General features: G+C 35.7%; 1 long non-coding RNA gene across 3 annotated transcripts; it reads right to left on the reverse strand.

Moving 5' to 3' along the window:
• Positions 1-237: 237 nt before the first annotated feature.
• LOC107271195 lies at positions 238-12,082 on the reverse strand. Of its 3 annotated transcripts, none has more exons than XR_003060799.1 (4): positions 9,747-12,082; positions 8,894-9,385; positions 7,654-7,934; positions 238-4,617 (listed from the first exon to the last, which is right to left on the reverse strand). It is a non-coding gene; the product is annotated as an uncharacterized LOC107271195 (long non-coding RNA). The 3 variants fall into 3 exon arrangements; XR_001538569.2 differs by having other exon boundaries at positions 249-4,617; positions 7,654-9,385; positions 9,747-11,836; positions 11,923-12,082; XR_001538568.2 differs by having other exon boundaries at positions 7,654-9,385.
• Positions 12,083-13,814: the final 1,732 nt, after the last annotated feature.

Genomic DNA, 13,814 nt, shown 5'->3' on the forward strand with positions numbered 1-13,814 from the left:
GGCATATTTGTCCATGAAAAAGCGTGAAAGAATTTTTTATTTTCAAGTGAATGGAAAAGTGATAGTGACTTGGAAAGATATTGAAATTCATCGATAAGAGTTTAAGCGTGATTGATTCAATTTATCTGAAGTATTCGTTATTTTTTCTATAATGATCATTCATAACTTTTATTAAATTTTCCATACTTATCGGATATTCAAAAAATTGTTATTCAAAAACGCCTTTAATATTTCACCAACAAAAGTATCACGTATAAACTATACAAAAATTTACTGTTAATAAACAAATTTCAAATAGACGGAAAAATTTCTTTTTCCGCGCAATTATTTTCTCGTCTTGTCATTGCCTAATGATAATTTACCTATAACACACTCACTCCAGCCAACGAATCGTAACATAAATATTCACAGGTTTAAAGTAAAAGAGATTCCCGTACAACAATTTTCATGTATATGCGATAAGCTTCTTTTTCATTGAACGTTGTACAACTCCCATGTGAACGGTTACCTAATGAACTTCGAAAACCTGCCATTAATCCACGCAAACCCCTATTCGCTTCTTAGTTGTAATTTCGCAATATAATCCGAACGGGTAGGTTTAAACTATGCACGTGGTTCCACAACACACGATCAAACTGATAGTATCATTACGAAGATTGACTGATGATGTAACACATCAATAGCTGGATGAGGCAGACTCTATCGATCACGCTGATTGGAGTATTACTTTAGCGGAAAGGAAAATCAGTGATTGGATGGTTGGCAGCCTTTGAAGAGAAACTAGTTTGAATGAGATTCAATTTCTTAGTAATAGTTTTATTAAGTAATTAGTGAGAATGGAAATTCTCGTCGGACTTTAGGTTGACGATGCTGCCTTGTGTTGTGGAAAAATACTTTATTTACTTGCCTCGCGTTGACAATGCTTTTGCTCGCAGGCTGTAGAATTATTGCAGGACTCCGTTGCTTCGATAATGCTCAATGGCGTATTATGTGGAAGCGAAAAAAAGTTCGTTAATATTATTTACTTTAGAGCTTGGAATCTGCACTGAACGTTCAGAATTAAGCACTGTGGGACAGGGAGCAAAAAGGCCGGAGCAATTATACAAAAACATGCAGCTGTTAGGTATAAAAGCGGCCTAACTAGAAATGATCGTGAAGAAAGAGCACCACTGTCTACGGACCGTCCACATTGGGACTAGACGTGACGTAGGGGTTACTACTAACGCTCGCTGTGGCAAACGGCTGAAGTTATAAACGAGGAAAATTTTCTTGTTGACTGTTCAACACGTTCGCACCGTAAACTCTCGAAATTGGCTATTCGGATGCGATTCTCAGCGATATGGTGTAACGATGGCAGATGTAAAAGTTTACCCGTGTGCCCTTTTTCGATCTTTATCGGTAGTTGTGTCCAACAGCGCGATAAGTGTTGGATACGCAGGGTTGTCACTGGATATTCACTTGAAGTATTTTCTACGAAATCATTTTTAAAATTCGACTACGCACGAAAAGACATGTTATGAAAAGGCTTCGACTTGGTGGAATAAATTTATTGACAGTGCTTTCTATAATGATATTTTTCTGTGTGAAGTTTTCTCGTTTCCAACTCTCATCCATGTGACAACACGTACGTATGAAAAATAATTTTATTCCCTCGTAATCCCGATGGAACATCAAAAATAATTAAGTATATATTATAGTGTCAAATTATGTATTTTAGTATTGGATTATATTTTCATTTACCAAATTTATTGATGCTGTGCGTATTTTTAGATAGAGCTTAGGCTTACAATAACAATTGTACAGGGTAGTCCACTTGAAACTAGATACCTACATAAATATTTTGTCTTGATTGCAAAGATCCGAATGTTTTAGAGATGTAATTTGTTTTTGAAGGGCGAACATGATACAATAGCATATTGTGTCACAAGGAATGAAACAAGACGATTTTAAGTTTAACGACAATATTAAGTTTATTTTCATAAAACAGCAACGCGAATAACTGAATGACGCGTGATGAATTCATCCTGAACGTAATTTATTGGGGAAACGACGTAAACTTTTTTTTTTGCGTTATGATTGTTCGCTTATATATTAGTGTCAAGTTATAAAGGATATTTGAGATTTTTTTGACAGTTGGCAAAGCAATGCGATTCTTAGGAAACCATATATGGCTTTTCATAAAGTCACAGAAATATATGCTAAGGTAGAGAAATAAAATACACATATTTCAGTGAAAAATTATATACAAGCATACTTTGTAAGAAAAAACTAATGCAAAGCCACGTGTGATTTTATACAGACATCTTTCCTTTAAATCTGTCCAAAAAAAAACCACACATTGAACTCGTGAGCTGACTATACGCTTTCTTTTTATTTACCCTGGATGGGGATAAATACAACACAGGGAGAAAAAGAAATCACCTAAAACAGCACCAGGCTCAGTATTTATTGCGGTGCTTCAAGCTGGATTTATCGTCTTATAGCGCTCACGTGCAGGCCGAAAAATGTTGTCACGTGCTACTAAACATTTTTGATGCTTACACAACACACTTTAGCAGACGCCCGAGTGACATGAGCGGCAGTGTTAAAGGATTAAATATTGTAGAAATTGTGTAAAATCGGTTAGACGTCTGTCCAAAAATCTTGTAATTGGATTTTTGAGTTTTTTTTAAGGGTTGTTGATATAAAAATTAATTACAAACTTTTAAATTCAGCACTCATTCGTGGACGCTTATCGACAAAAAATGTTTATTGTAGATATAATTTGAGCATCCGATCTCTGAAAGACGGTAATTTCATATGAAATTATTATTCAGGTAATAAAACTAGATGGCGTTCGATTATGCAATAAAAGATCAACAGATGGGGTGTCGCTATTATGATTTTCATTATTGAAAAAATTTGACAAAGCCTTTTTAGGCTGAATTGGAAAACGTGATATAAGCTGGATAGCTCAGTCGTCGGTCATGTAGCAATAATCGTCAGTTGTGTTGTACTGTAGATTTTGCTATAGTAAAAGCACACACTGACGATTACTAGTACGTGGCCGATGATTCGGCTATCCACCCTATCGTTATTCGCACATGGACTCTCAGTTTGAAATGATCAATATGATCAATTTGATTAATTGCTTAATCTTGTTTGTATATAATTAACTCAATTAAGCATAGTTAACCAGGTACTGAAAACTGAAGGTAATGAAGCCATAAAAGTTAAACAAAAATTGATTAATGGGAACTGTGAGTTCGTAGCCCGACTACTGGAGGGTTAATTAATGGTCATCCTTCCAAGAAGGGCCAACAATTTATGCGGCGCAGCTGAGCAATATTAGAATCTTAAGCTGCCAATACTTTGCGGGATATAAGTAATAGGTTAAAAAAGTAAATGATTTTTATTTTAACGAACGTGCATAATTATTACAAATAATTAGTAATCCCTTTAAAGAAAAAGTGTGTTTTACGTATATCGAATTTAGCCCTAGAATGCCCATTATAGTTTTTGTATAAGTTGATGCCTATTAAGAGTCTGACAGACCCTGCGTTATTTTTGGCCGTAGTAATTGGTTTTATAATTAGTTTTTTTTTTTAATTGTCACGACAGAATCTAACAAAAAAGAAAATATACGCAAGTATTAGATTCGATAAATATTTTTCGAAATTTTGAGTCATAGAAGACGGATTTTATGTATAAAATTAAATAACGCACGACAATGTTAAAAACAAATATGCAATTTGTGCTTTGACTCATAAACTGGTGTCAAATTCTCTTTTTAACAAAAGCCCGAGATAAATGAACTAAATAACACCAGCCCCTTTCCAAACTGTATAAACTCTTCCCTTTTCTACACAGCATATCGTGACAATTTTTAATACCAAATTGTTCAACACTTAAACAAGTTTGGATTACGTCATAAATTGTTTTCCGGCGTAATAAAATACAATGTAAAATTACTATTGACATTTTTTTTAAATAAACACAAACTGAAAGCGCTCACATAAAACACTGCTGTAATGTCCATTATTGATGTCCAGTAGGTGGTATTGATTTTTCTTGAAAATTAGCAATAGATATATGTAGTCTATGCCTCGAAGGCTATTTGGTAGCATTGACGACCTACGTTCAACTTTCACGAAGCATAATGTAATCTATAGTAAGGGACGTGTGTGTGCACACGTGCAGTATACCTATTACTTCCATGTTAAGAATATCGATGTGCTTTGTATTCGTTTAGTTTTTCTAGGAGTTACTCTACGCACTATTCGTGCACCGATAACCCATATTACTGTTAGGCTTTATAATCGTATGCTTATAGAATAAATAACATTATATTCTCGAGTTTTATTTGTCTTGTATTCGTTTCATTTTCTTAAGATTTACTCCACTCGCGCTATTCGTACTGAAAAATCATAATATTTTCAGGCTCTATAATCGTATATGTAAAATAAATAAAACTACATTCTCCAACAGTAGCTTCTTGCGTACAAACAAGGCCAGACGTAATTTATTTCACGTTCAATTGAAGAATTAACGGCTATGACAGAACTGGGTTTACCCAGGCCACCAGATGAATTGTATTAGTTTATAAGGATTCATGACTTAACGAAACTGCTTGATGACCTAGAAAGAAAAAATATTGCTGATTTACATTTGCAATGAAATATTGTAACGTTGCTTTATTACTATTTTTTAAAATACCACTTTTTATAAATTACAGTCTGACTATAAGAAAGCAGGTATAGGATATTAAATATCTGCAAGAGATATTTATGAAGCATTGAATAACGTATAGAATATTGAAGCTAACAAATAAAAGCGATTGGGATATTCACTTATAAAATTTTTACCACGAGTAAAATTTACGTCTTCTCATCAAAGATGAGATAAATAATGATTTATGTAATTTTGTATACGAGAAATTAGAAAATTGATTTCTTTTAATTAATTTAATGATTCGGTAATTATCTGGATTGCATAATATTTATTATATTTGATTTTGATAATGTGCACGTTGTTATATGCAATTTATACCATGAGTGAAATGTATATCATTTTGAAACGTTTCGAATGATGTTTCGCCATGAAATTGTTCTTAAATTTGTACGTGGGTACGGTTGAAATTCAATTTTCCACGTTTATCATTAATTAAAATAGGTTCTGACAGACCGGCTGGCGAATTCACGAATAATACTTCGCTGGCTATGGAAATAGAAGTAAAAACGAAAGATTGAATATGCAAAAGCAAACCTTGATTGTTGACATAAAAATCTATGAATTCCTTACGAATAGAATTTACGTTAGCCAACTTGAAATTTCAGAGAATTCACAATCGTGCGTTATAATTGATTCGCGAATAATATATTGACATTATATCTTTGCAGAGGGCAAAAATCTCATGAAGTCAGATTGAATAAAGTTATATCATTTTGAATGTGAAAGTCGAATTTTTTAAGAAGGTCAAATTTATACAGTAAAATTTTACAAAGAATCACAAAGAATCAATGCGACTCGCGTGACAAAACGTGAGTTACGAAATAACTATCACACGATAACGCGATACCTAATACATCGTGATATGCTTGAATTTATCGTATAACATAAATCCGAAATTTTCAATCCTCTACACATAATAAATATATGCAGGGTTAGTCAGTAGAAACGCACCAGCAGAAGTTGGCCGCAAGTGGCCGACACGGCAGTGTGGCCTCTTCAAAAAATGACATGTGACTGTGACCGATTCCCATAAGCGCAAACTGACAGTTCACATAGCAATAAGGTTTTCGAAATATTTCAATAGTTTGGTTACTGAAATAATTAATTAACATTGTAATGACAAAATGTAATATCAGTTAAGAATTATTTTCACAACAGATCGCAATTAAAATAATGTAAAGTTTAAAATATTCACAATTTTGATATTTCCATGTAATGATCACAGCTGCAATTCTGCAATACAATGCTGCAATTAATTTAAAAATTAATTAATTGAAATGTTTTCATAGCAGAAAGGTGCAGGAAAAAAATCTGTTGTGAAAATAAATCTTAACTGACATTACATTTTGTCATTACAATATTAATTATTTATTTCAGTAACCTAACTATTGAAATATTTTGAAAACCTTATTGCTATGCGAACTGTCAGTTTGCGCTTATGGGAATCGGTCACAGTCACATGTCATTTTTTGAAAAAAAAATCTGTTGTGAAAATAAATCTTAACTGACATTACATTTTGTCATTACAATATTAATTATTTATTTCAGTAACCTAACTATTGAAATATTTCGAAAACCTTATTGCTATGCGAGCTGTCAGTTTGCGCTTATGGGAATCGGTCACAGTCACGTGTCATTTTTTGAAGAGGCCACACTGCCGTGTCGGCCACTTGCGGCCAACTTCTGCTGGTGCGTTTCTACTGACTAACCCTGTATATGATGACTCGTTGCTACCATTGTACAATGCAAGTTTGTAAACATTTTAATACTTGTAGAGATAAGAAAAAAAAATTATCACCCGTAAATTTTGTATAGCAAACTGAATATATTATATATTTTGGATTCATTGTACTCGGATTCAGTATATCGTACACGATGAGAATTTTCTAGAAAAAATTACAGGGTAACGTGGGCTAAACCTGAAACAAGGTAGAATTTCGATACTCCTGTAAAAAAGAACAAATTTAGATACTGCATATAATACGCTTCGCTATGCTGAGTAACATTTTGAGAGCCGGAAAGTATGTTAAAAATCTTGAAATTTACAATCAGCTGAGTGCAGAATAAGCATTAACCAACCACTGAAATATGTATGGCCAGTCTTAATTTTTACGCTGTAGAACAGTGTTTTATGTTCGCGTTGCTAAGCAACAAAGATACGGCCAGATTCCACGAAAATTGTCCCTGGTAGTCGTATGAAGCTTAACTAGCCATAGTGACAGACAGCCGGTCACCTTCGGGAAACTTTGGCTTGTAGGAAGGCTGCACGTGTCATTCGGGCTTTAAATTCTGCCGCACCAAAAACTATCATATGTCTACTGATCTCTGCGTCGAATTGTCCTATCCGCTTTGTACCACTAGAGTCTCTATTTTGTCCCAACTATCACAAGAATTCTTACCCTGAAGTAGCCAAATTTTACAATCACGTCATAGTAAATTTCACTCGGTGATTTTTACTATGTGCAGCAGATAAAATTGCTACGTCGTCGATAAAAACTACCTACCTTATCGGCACGTCTCAGTGCTACTAGATTCATGGGAAATTTTACCGCGGGTTCCTGGACGATATTTACTAGAAAATTTGCTCCGTGTACTTTGGAGGAAAAAAAATGTATGAAACATCGTCCAACCAAATAACTTGAACATACATACTCTACTTTTTGATCACCTGAGAAGTGACGTAATAAAACTTGGATGGAAATGGAAAAAAAAAATTATTACGACATATGGAAGATTTCTTTGTTCCGTGTATTGAATATTTAAACCTACTTGCTGTAATGGCGCGACTGCACGACAGGACATGGTTTTATTTAGATTATTTTTAGTTGAAGCTAACCGCGCGTAGGGAAATTACAGAAACGTTATCTCCGTGCAATACAACCGCGTATCGTGTGAGTCCGTATAAATCCACAACACGAAAAGGCACTTTAATCGCTCACTTACCCCACCGTCTGCATTCGGCAGTTTCTATGTCAATGGAGACAGTAACGATTGCCGGGCAATTAGAATGCTGTCAGACGATAATAACATGAATTTTTGTTAGATCCATCACGAATAGCAGGTGCCACTTACACAATACCAATAGCTCATAAATATTTCTGAATGAATTCCTACATTATTCGATATAAAACGTGTAGGTGTCTCGTATTTAATATTCTCGTGTAATCAAGCTATATACAGGGTGTTCGCGCTGACAGTATGCGATGTATGCGAGTAGCAGAATTCTGTTAAAAATAAAAATAAATATTCAAGATAATTAGCATGAAAATCTCTGACGTAATTATTTGGGCTGAGAGTCACGAATAAAATAGGGATTCAATTTACTATTGCTCACTGACCCAATGGTCAGGAGGAGCAATTTCCTGCAACAGATATTTACGTTATCTTTTGTATTGTTCACACCCTTGTAATGTAACAATGTGTAAGACTTGCTAGAAATTATTTTAATGAATTCCTGACTAAAATAAATGTATGATTATTACGTATTTAAAAAAAAAAACATTTATGGGTAAAAGATTGCAATAGCTATGATCGCAAAAAATAATAAATCAAATAGGACATACTGCCCATGAGCCCATCCGACTGATTATCAGCACCGATAGGCTAAATCGTCTCAAATGTCAATATTAATAATTTTCAAATTTTTACTTAAAAAATAAAAACCTTAAACACATGTAAATTTATTTTTCACACAAGCACCAACACTGCAAGCTTTAATATCACATAACAGTACCGTCTATACAGAGCAACCCACGAAACAAAAGCGCAATCGATACTTAAATTATTTTTCAATTTTTTTTAATTTTTAATTTAAATTTTTTTCAATTTACATTTTCAATTCCTAAAACGTCGTACCTGCATTCGTTATGTATGATATTTCCTAGCAGTTTTTTCACATTGCCAATGCGGAACGATTCTCTTATCGACCTTAAGGGTTGTACGTGGTGAAGTATTGCGAGCATTATGATGGCACTAGAGACTCAAACGAAAAGTCGTTTTCCGAGGAGTCATCATTTATACACAAAGTTCCTTACGCCTCGCGACGAATTCCATCTAACCTTTTGGCCTGATATTACAGTCATGGAAGAGGGGTCGATGGACGCGGAAGGGTGCGGTGTAGTGGGGGTCCTCGTAAAGGGATTAGGAAGTTAGGTTAGGTTGGAGGTTCGGGTCAAATATTTACCGACTGCTTGACTTTGGCAGTTCCTCCCTGCCAAGTCTGACCGAGCCACGCGAACAGAAGTCGGACACAATGCGAGTTCACATGTTCGTTAATACTCCGTGAAGTCCTTAAATCATCCGATTAACGAAAACGTCCTGAAATTTTTTATATTGATATCCACCACTGTAAATTTCGATCATAGACGCCAAGAGCGTACACTTGAAACTCAATAGGAATAGACGAATGGGAAATTGATATTTGCAATAGACATCGACAATGTCTGTCAAAGGAATTGCGAAAGGGTGTTGGAAAAAATATCAAAGGACATTCCTACAGTAACTTTGGAATTCCACGTGCCCGAATGAAATGGCGTAGAATCGATGAAATCTGAAGGCGAGGAAATTTCGCTTTGATTTCTTGCGACAGAACACGCTTGTTAACGTACCTCCGTGTTTATGTACCTTTTGTTCGTAGACCAAATCGCCCTGACTGTTGATCAGTCAAAGATTTTATCTATAAGAATCCATAATTGATCAGTCCAATTTATACAGGGTGTAAATAAAATTCAAGTGCTTTACGACTTTATAGAGTTTAGTGAAATAAACGAAAATCTAACGTGTGTCTGAAAATTATTCATTTCGGTCATAATAGTATCTTCAAGTCTTAATAATAATACTGAGTAACTCAAGGGACGCGTTGAATACTTGATATGCGATATTGTGGATGTGAATATACAGGGTGATACAGTATAAACGCACCAACCAAAGCTGGATTTCACTGTTATGAACCAAATGGACAGGCTATAATTTCAGCTGGTGCCTTTCGTTCAAATGAACGTACGTATATGGTTTACTGTTAACAAATCATGATATACCTTGGTATACGATCGTAACTATCCCAGCTAGTGAGGCAGTTGTAGCTGTTGTATCTACTTGAGGATGCCATGCCTATGATTTTCTGGTGAAATGTGGAATCCACGTTTTGGTCGCCGTTCATCAAATCCGTTATTCTTGATGCTCAATTCGCAAGTTTCTGTTAATCCGAGATATTTCGAATTATAAATTGTTTCCGTACATTCCAGTATATCCCAGGCCGAGGATCAGTATTGTTTCATGAAATTCCTTGTATTAGCAAACGCCATTTACGTTACAGGCATAAGTAAATACTTATACTTTATATGAATTCTAGTTGATTAATTAAAGCTCGTATCATTATTTTTTTGCGTTTATCGTAAATATTGTAGGATCATACAAAATAAATTTTGGACAGTAGATTGAGTGTCTATATTTTTTTGGACCGCGAGGAAATACGAATGTACTTTTATTATTATTATTTTTTTTCTTTTATTATTGGACCACGAAGAAGAAGATCTTAAACGATATTTCACCACTAGAATTGTACACGGATTAGTTTACCCTTTTTTCCCTTTATATACACACTGAATTTTCATTATTCTACGTATTTTGGACCCGCTAACCAGCGTTTAATCGTTCCGGGAAAATCTTTCCCGAAATAGTCGATTTTATTTAATTCATATGCACTCCTGCTTTTTTGTTCTATATTTTTTTTTTTTTAAAGTATTTTTCTCTTTTTCTTGTTTTCTTCAAATTCGCTCGTATCGCTCGGCGGCTACATTACGTTTCCAAGGACGAATTATTCTCTCTTTGATGAAAGTCGCAGGTTGTGCGTCTCAAAGCCTGGCGAGGCGCCTCCGTCGTTTTAAAAAGTGTCGCGTGACTGTCGAAGCGTCGCGACGCGCTGTCTGTGCCATGCACCGATGTCATGTTGAGCGACATGGTTACGTCTTTTATTTTAAATGCAAAATTCATGTTTGTTATAAACAATTAAGGATCCCCACTTCGAAGACAAAGTTAGGAAAAGTGGAACGAAAAAAAAAATAAGGGCAAATAACAAAATAAAAAAAAAATGAAAAACAAAAATTACAGCGAAATTAGCATATTGATCGCGTGACTGTTTTTGTGTAGTGGCAGCAATGGCGACGGTAGCACCGAGTGTATTAGCATACGAAACAAAACAAGAAAGAAGTACAAAAGATAATTTTTTTTTCAAATTTTTGAAAATTAAATTCCATCGCTATTCTCTTTTGATCCACGTTTTACTTTGCTCTTTTTTTTTCTTTTATTTACGTCATTACGTAATATTGACATTCGAATTTCGAACGCGTGATTCGCGCTGCTCTTCCGCGTTGCGCAAATTTAACGTGTTGTTACATCGTCAATGTTATCCTTCAAAATATTAACGTTCGCCGATCTCGCGAGAGTCGCAAAATCCACGTTTCACCGAAATTTCAAATCGGGCGCGCAGCATCGACCGTTAACAGGAAATTCTCGATGATTGTGTCCCTGTGGTCCAGCGTGGTTGCGAAATTCACAATGCGATTATCGAGGCTGTTTTGCACGTCCATATGATTCTCATAGTGTTCAGATCAACGCTGATGATTATTGATGGGAGACAATGATAAATAAGTTCAGTAGTAAGTTCAGGGGGGAAACCAGACTGCGTGACAACGAGAGAGAAGGAACAAGTGCAAGAAAACAAAGTTGAAGGGAGAACGAAAATTAGGAAAAAATTAATAGGACGAAAAGGATCTTTCGATTCTCGCGATTTTTGGCTACTTTCATTCGTCACCCGTCGCACCAATATTTTTTTTTTCAATAAATCCAAAACCGAATATTCACACTGTACGTATAATATTAGTTTTTCACAGTTTTCACGTGTCCCACAGACTATTTTTCTTATACCGCGAACGCCGATATTTCGTAATCCTCACTCAACAGTATATCCACTTAATAAAATTATCGAAACCCACGAAAATGATATTAAACATCCAAACACTGTTTTTTCGATGTCATCGTTAAGCCATACGTTTAAATTCGATTTTAATTATTTTCGAGGTACTGATATCCCTTTCAAATATTTTATTAACGATTTCCATTAAAGTATCTGAAACAATAAACAAAAGCGATTTAACGAGACAGCGACACTTTCTTTTTAAAAAAATCATTTTTTAAAAAATGATTATTACACACAATAATAGCTCTCGTTTAGTTGCGACTTTTCACGTGCACGATATTTCCTCAAACCAATGAGCACCAGCGCGAACGGACTGGCGTCCCGACGCCGCTTCATTAACGCGTCGACGTTCAGAGTCGAGTCGAGCTTCTTCGCAGGTTCGAAGCACAAGGCGCTTCGCGGCGCGGCCCAGCGCCAACTAGCGGAATCGCCGCGAACTTCGCCTTCTGGTTGCTCACGGCGCAAGTCCCGCCGAGTAGCTTCTCTCTCGGCGAATAAACAATGAACTAGAATGAAAGTAATAAAGCTCGCTCTCGCGTTACTCCTAAGGTAAAGTTTTCACTCGGTTCTTGAAAAACTTACGGGCGATTTCTACCCCTAAGAAGTTGTTCACCTTATCATTTATTCACATTGGAAATTGCCAAGAAATTTTGAATCTTCGACGGTTCTACGGCTTTAACAAATACGAGCGGATAATAAGGTCCACAGGGCCGAATTATACTCGATTAATTTTCACGATATTTATCCTGTGGATGATAGCAAAAGCCACTTATGGGAAATGGGTCTTTCGCATCTCGATTAAATACTAATTACTGATCGGTCCGTTTAATCTAATGTATCTGACGAGTGTCATGCTGTAACCATCCATTAGTGTCCAATTTCGTGAGGTTGCTCATTCATCCCCCTCGACCCGACCCCCCCGTAAGCCACCCTCGGTCCCGCACGCAACGCGTACTTTCATTATGCAATACTCGGTTGCAACTGACATGGTTGCATCAAATGACGTTGTTATGAGTTCCAGTAGGATTGGAGGAACGGAAGCTGCTCATTGGAAAATAGGCTCGCGGGCAATGGAATTATGGTAAATCTTATTAACCACTTTGCAAATTAAATTCCGACATTTCATAAAGTTACTTTCAGGATACTTTATGGAGCGAAAGACATTTTCTTGTATTATGAGAATTTAGCTGGTCGAGGACATTAATTTTGCAATTTTTTTTTTTTTAATGAAGATTGAGAAAGAACAAACAACGGGAGAAATCTTCTCAAGTATAGTGGCGGGAAAAATCGTATAATTCAAAAGCTGATTAACTAAAAGATACCTATTCGCATTGTCACACGGTTTTTAAGATCGTCTTATTCCGCCATTATTCGCGATCGTTTGCTGGAATTGCTACAATTGCTGGCAAACCTAATTGGCAGATTCGCACCAGTCGTTCCTTTTTCCACAATAGATCCTTGAGTGTCGGGAAAGACGTAACTCGTGGCGACGTTCTTTATCTGCGATCAATCAGTTGCTCGGTAATGAGACTCAAACTGATGCTGCTTCTTTCCTCGGATCATTACTGTGATTACGTACTGAAAACCCTTTGCGATTTAGTTCTAACTCTTGCCGATAGCGGACGGATAAGATAATTAGAAATTAATAGAGCATTACATATATGGCTGGACGCTGATAAGGCAGTAAGAAGGGCTTTCATAGCAGTGGTATTACGATTAATATTTTTTGATATTTAATCGGTCCCTCGTAAAGTGCCCTTTTGCAGTATTATAGTTACAACCTAAAAATACTTGAATACTTCAACCCTTGGATCAGTGATACCAACGAGTACACTTTTTCATTTGAACAATCTAAATTCCTGCTGATTAAATAAACAGATTTTTAACATATTCCATATCGTAATCCCATGCTGTCCTAACGGGTTTATCGAAAAGCTACTTTTAGGTTAGGTTTACGATGAGATTAACTACTTTGGTCCTGATCAGACTTTGATGAGGCAACTAAGTTTGTATTGAGGCCAGGTTAATCGTTAACTTGTCTCGACAGTAATATATAATGTAATATTTAATGCAGTGAATGACAGTCGGATGGCATTGTACAGTCAACTATGTATTTTTTTACACGTGT

The sequence above is a fragment of the Cephus cinctus genome, unplaced genomic scaffold (genome assembly GCF_000341935.2).
Source record: "Cephus cinctus unplaced genomic scaffold, Ccin1 Ccin1_scaffold0926, whole genome shotgun sequence".
NCBI classification, from domain to species: Eukaryota; Metazoa; Arthropoda; class Insecta; order Hymenoptera; family Cephidae; genus Cephus; species Cephus cinctus.